We start from the raw sequence: 6184 nt of genomic DNA, 5'->3' as shown, positions 1-6184 counted from the left end.
AGGCTGCAAAATTTTATTTTCATGATCAAGAAAAATCTAAGTGAATAATTCACATAACTATATATGCTTCCATGAAGCCTAAAGGCATTGTTCCCCAGCAGTTTCAACAAAAGCCCAAAATTTAAAAATGGCCTGTCTTAAAGAGATTTATTGGTGTGCCTTTTGCCTAAATGGAACAAACCTTTCTTAAAACCCTTTTGCAGATAACCTACAGAATTTAAGAAATACATGTCAGCAGAAACTCTGTTAGGTTGAACCAAATGAGCAGAAACCATACAAAATGAAAAGGTGCCTTCAGATACCCAAATTTTGATAGGTAGGAATTAGACTGAGGTTATAAATGATCAACTATAAAATATGGGTTAACTTTAATGGAACAGGAAGGAAAACTCAGAAAGTTAAAGGAAGAGCCAGAAGTTATAGCCAACAGCTGTGGAAAATCATTCCTAGGAAAGAGTAAGTCTGAGTCCTAATTAAAGAATTTCCAACATTTGCCTAAATGGATGTAGAATTATTATGGTATGGGGTTGGGAATTTAGCTCAATGGCAGAGCACTTGTCTAGCACACGTAAGGCCCTGAGTTCAGTCCTCAGCCCTTTAAAAAAAAAAAAGAAAAGAAAAAAGAATTGCTATGGTAAGAGACCTCCCCACCCCACTTTCAAGTGGGTCTATCCATAGCCATCATCCTATGACAGTCCATTATTTTGTGTCAGATGTGAGAGGAGGAGATAACTTGTCTCATTAATTCACAGGTCTTCGGATTGAAAGGAACTGTCCTCGAAGGTATATATTGAAATAACTCTACCTGAGGAGGTTTATCTGCCCCAGACCTGCTTCAGTGATGAGATTCTGGATTTAGAACCGATGCTGTAATGGCACAAAGCCCTTTGGGGTCTCATGACGGTGAATATATTTTGCATGTGGGAGGGACATGAATCACTGGGGCCTAGATAACAGACTACAGTAACAACCTCCTCTGTCACCCTTAGTAATTCTTGCTTCCTGGTCTTCATATCATTATTTAACCCCCTACCACAATGTATGGGATTGATCTGTGCAACCAAAAGGGAATTAAAAAAAAAACAAAAAAACAGTGTGACTTCATAATAGGCATTGCAGCCTCTGCTTTGTTCTCTCTTGGATCATTCACTGTGGGAAAAACCAGTTGCCATATCATGAGGACATGTAAGCAGTCCTATAGAAGAGGTCCCTATGGTGGGAAATTGAAACCTCGGTAACCAGCCCTAAGCTATCAAGCCCTGTGTGTGAGAGGCCTTGGAAGCAGATCCGCCAGCATCTGTCAAGCCTTTAATGACCCCGGCCTTGGCTGACATCTTGACTGAAATGTCGTGATAGATCCAGAGATAGAGCCATGTAGCTATCTCACACAAAAATTGTGTGAAATAATGAATATTTATTGTTTTAAGTCACTAAAGTATTAAAGTAATTTGTTATGTATTAATAGGTAAAAAAAAACACACTTTATTTCATAATGTGAATATACCATAAGCTATTGACTTATTCTCCAGGATTGAACATTTAGATTGCTTCTAATTTTTCTTCGTTACATGCTATAGTTTGGAGATCATTTGAGGGTTTCCCCTAAAAGGCTCATGTGCTGGTCCCAGAGTTGCAGTGTTAGGGGGCTACTTGAATCTTTAAAGGGTGGAGTGCAGTGGAAAGTAACAGGGAACACTTCCCTCAGAAAGGATTAAGGTAGTTCTCGTGCAATCCCATGTAGTTCTAGTAAGAATGAGTTGTTATAAAACAAGAACACCTCATTCATTTGCCCTCTTCTGCATGCACCTGTTTCCCTTCTCACTTCTCTGCCTTGTTGTGATGTATTAACAGGGCCTTGTCAGAGACTAAATATGTGGGTCTGCCCAATATTGGACTTTGCCTTTGAAATTGGAATCTAAATAAATAAAGTAGCCAACTTTAGGAATTTGTTACAGCAATAGAGAATGGGCTCAAACATTATACAGAGAGAGCTGGGGCTGGGGCTCAATGGTAGAATATTTGCCTAGAATGTGTGAGGCATTGGGTTTAATCCTCAGCATCATGTACAAATATATAAAATAAAGATGCATTGACAACAAAATATTTTTTTAAAAAATTACAGAGAATACTTCTATGAAGAACCTAAAAAAATAATAAATTGAATAAGTGCATGTAAATTGAATTCTTAGAAGTGAAATTACTAGATACAAACAATGTGTGTTTCCACATGCATCACATAAAAGAGTCTGCATTTTACATAGTTACAGCAATGCCTTAAAAATCATAAGACAAGGATAATTACTATCAGTATTCTTCTTTAACATTGTACTAGAGTTGGAACACTTAGAAAGGAAAATGAAAGGCAGGTGCAGCGGCATACACCTCTAATCCTGGTCACTTGGAAGGATGAGGCAGGAGGATCACAAGTTCAAAGCAAGCCTGGGCAATTTAGCAAGACCCTGTCCCAAAACAAAAAATTAAAAGGGTTTGGGAATATAGTTCAATGGTTCAATGAATTTTCCTTCATTTCTGTAATGTTCCACACATTGGAAGTTGAGTGCGACTATCAATAAGCTTCTTGCCTAACACACACAGCCTTTCCCTAAGTCTGGAAAAGAAAGAAAGAAATTGAAATGAAAGATATAAGAGGAAAAATTTAAACTGCCATTATTTTCATTTAAATGGTGAATATTTGGAAAATATAAGAGAAATTATTGAAAAACTTACAAATGACAAGATAATTCAGTAAAGTGACAAGAAACCAAAGACCTATGCTTTTACCTTAAATGCCCTCAAGAGGCTTTGAACTGAAGTCTGACCAAGTCCACTTAATAGACATGGGTAGGAGAAACATAGAGCTGTATATGCATTGTATCATACTTAATTCAACAAACAAGTTATACTGATACATACAATAATTTCAGCTTAAACACCGCATGAATAACCCTTCTATGTTTGCACATGTGCCTACGGGAGATTTTGAAACTACAATTAGCAGGAGGGGAATAATGGTGCATCCATCTGGCTATTGAACGTGTTGTTCAACCTGAACCACCTCATTCCTTACTTCAGTCCCTATCCCTTCTCATACTCCTTTAAATAATCTCCTTTGAGCTAAATAAACCAGGGCTGGGCTGATTAGCATTTTGCTTCCTGGGCCACGGTTGAGTTCCTCTCCCACTCTTGGCAAGCCCTTGCTTATGACAGCTTCTGCTAAGTTAGCTGGTTCCTGTCTTTTAGAATATGTTCAAGCTCAAAAGCCAGACTAGGTTTCTTCTGTAAGCTTAAATGTGCAAGATGGCTTGTCATTAACTCTCAACTCCCATAGCTTCAAGTCTCAGGAACAGGTGGATGTTGTCACTAACCCACAGACTGGATTCTGCCTATCAATCTAAATAAATGATAGATTCAATTGGGATGTGTTGTCTTTGCTCACTGTGTCACATGCTCCCCAAAGAAGACCTCAATGAGGAGAAAAGGGGATAAAAATGGGGGAAAGAATAAGAAACAAGTCAAAGCAATCCTTTGGAGCTAGAGAGACTGTGTAATCTCACTTGGCACTTAAAAGTTTATCTCCAGGCTGAGCTCTTGCCGTAATGTTTTATCCCCATTTGACCTTCCTGCCACATTTGACAAAAATTCCTAAGGCTAATGTGTGTTATAACATGGGAAGATACTGAGGTGTTCATTTCCTTTGTTTTTGTAGTGTCCCACACATTGGAAAGTTGAATATGACTGTCAATAAGACTCTGCAATGCCCATGCAGGCTTGGCATGGGCCCCTGGTGGTGAGAAAGGTGAGAGATTTTTAAATGCTCCTGAGGAGGGAGAGAGGGGTTGGGGAGGTTCTCTATTGACAAAAGACAAGTTGCCAGAAGCCAAAATGCAGACTGTCACAGTAATTTGTATACTTTCTCTGAAATGAACTACAGAGATTATACCCTTTGATTTCAAAAAGTAAAGGTAGGGCTTGGGAGAATTTCTCATTCTTAGATTGGAGAACTCCAAGCTGAAGCTTGTGCTCTGTTTACTCAGAGTAAACAGCAACCTACACCTACAAAGAACAGAGCAGTTGAATTAGAGAGAGGGGTTAGAGAGAAAATATGAGAAAGTTATCCTTAGTATTCACCCATCTATGAAGCTACTAAAATATCACATCCTGGAATCTCCAGAGTGTGAATGTTCCATCATGGTTTCAAATGCTTTACAGTATACTCTCCATTTATTTCATGAGATACTGAGGAATTTTAAAAAAACAGATTTACAATTAATTTTACTTCAAATGAATATATAACATATCACATTTGGTGAGTCAGAGAGGAAATTTGAAATAAAATAAAAATAGTATGCTGTGAACTAAAAAAGAAGTTGAAAATCATGGCTCTATAGATAACTCTAGAAAAATAAGTGGATATGCATAGAAGAGTGGATTCACATCCTTTTGAAAAATCAGTGGTACTTGTAATTCTTTGGGAGTTTAGCATTATTCATATTGAATTTCAAAAGCACAGATCCTCAGTCTATGAGTCAGTTCCATTCAGGCTCTACATGTGCCTTACACTGAGCTGGGCACTGGTGGTATAGAGGAATAACACATATCTTCCCAGAGAAAAGTCTAGAAGATGATGTTTTTACTATTTTACTAACAAAAAGAATACACTAAATCCATTCAGCAAATATTATGGAGAGTTGACTGTGAGGTCCTATGCAAAGCCCTGATAACCCCCCAAAGAATGTCAAGCAGCAAATTAGTTTTTAAAGCCATATTACATATTGACTTTGAAATGAATAATGTGCATCTGGCACAGCAGATTTACTTTCCTAATTATGTTTTGCTCATGGCAATATTAAAATTAGCCTCTATTCCCTGATTACCTCCAGAGGAAGAAGTGGTTGCAGACACATGCTGGGCAACAAGACAAAAAAGGATTGAAGCTACCCAAGTGTGAAGAATTTTGTAATAGAAAGATTAATATCCATGAACTCTTAAAGATAAAAATGACTTCTCTTGCCAATCACAGTGTGTCACATGCCTGTAATCCGACAACTTGGGAGGCTGAGGCAGGAGAATTGCAAGTTCAAGGCCAGTTTCAGTAATTTAGCAAGGCCCTGTCTCGAAATAAAAAATATAAAAAGGATTGGGGATATAGATCAGTGGTAAAGCATTCCTGAGTTCAATCCACAGTATGAAAAAATAAAATAAGATTTCTCTTCCAACTCTGTGCCCATATTTTTGGAGAAGTTATATATGACTTCTTAAAAATATGGAAAACATTTGTTGTGATCTTTATGAAATCATGAATCATTGGAGGAGAGAGAATATTTTTTAACTTATTGAACCCCTACTAAAGGCTAGATATTGTACTCTCTTATATAAATTATCTGTTTTTGTCTTCTTTAGAACTGTCAAGAAGGCATTTTGTTATCAGTTTAGACCTGAGTAACTGATGCTGGAACATATTCACATAACCATTAACAGGCTGACCCAGAAATTGAGTGTTGGTCCAATGACTGTGCCCTGCCTTTCTACTAACCTCCCCCATCTGCATACACCAACAGTCAACAGAAAAATGGTGAAGGATAGGAGGAAATGATGGTTCTCAGAAAAGGAACTAGAAACGGTTCTTACACATATTTTTTTTTAGATGTTCAATTATACTCATAAGAAAATGCAAATTGAAACATCACCTACCAAAATAGAAGGGATGAAGAACATTTGGTATCACACTGTACTGGCAAGGGTGTGGGGGATACAGGCTTGCTCATACACTGCTGGTGATAGTGGAGATTAATGCAACTGGTTTGGAGGGCAGTTTGGCAATTCTTATCAAATTTACCCTTCTAAGATTTTATCTTTCAGATAGTGCTTACATTTTATGAGAAATGACATGCACAAAGATTATTCATTGCAACAATGTTTTTAATAGCAAACACTGAAACAAACTGATATCTATTAATGGGAGACATAAATTATGTTCATCCCTGCAAAGATTTATATATGAACTATTGAAAGGAGAGATTATTGTTGGTATAATTGTTGGTATTATTGTTGGTGAAAAAGAAAGGTGCAGAACACAAGAGTTATGGTGTTATGTATTTCTATTTGTGTGAAGGGGAAAACACAGGTCTTTGTATATAAAACTAGAATACTAAGAAATTAATAATTCCAGTTGCCTCCAAGTAGG

Source organism: Marmota monax, unplaced genomic scaffold, assembly GCF_021218885.2.
Source record: "Marmota monax isolate L192 unplaced genomic scaffold, Marmota_monax_Labrador192_F-V1.1 WCK01_AAM20220418_F8-fsc00002, whole genome shotgun sequence".
In the NCBI taxonomy this organism is placed as follows: Eukaryota; Metazoa; Chordata; class Mammalia; order Rodentia; family Sciuridae; genus Marmota; species Marmota monax.
Note: the sequence above shows the minus strand (reverse complement) of the source record.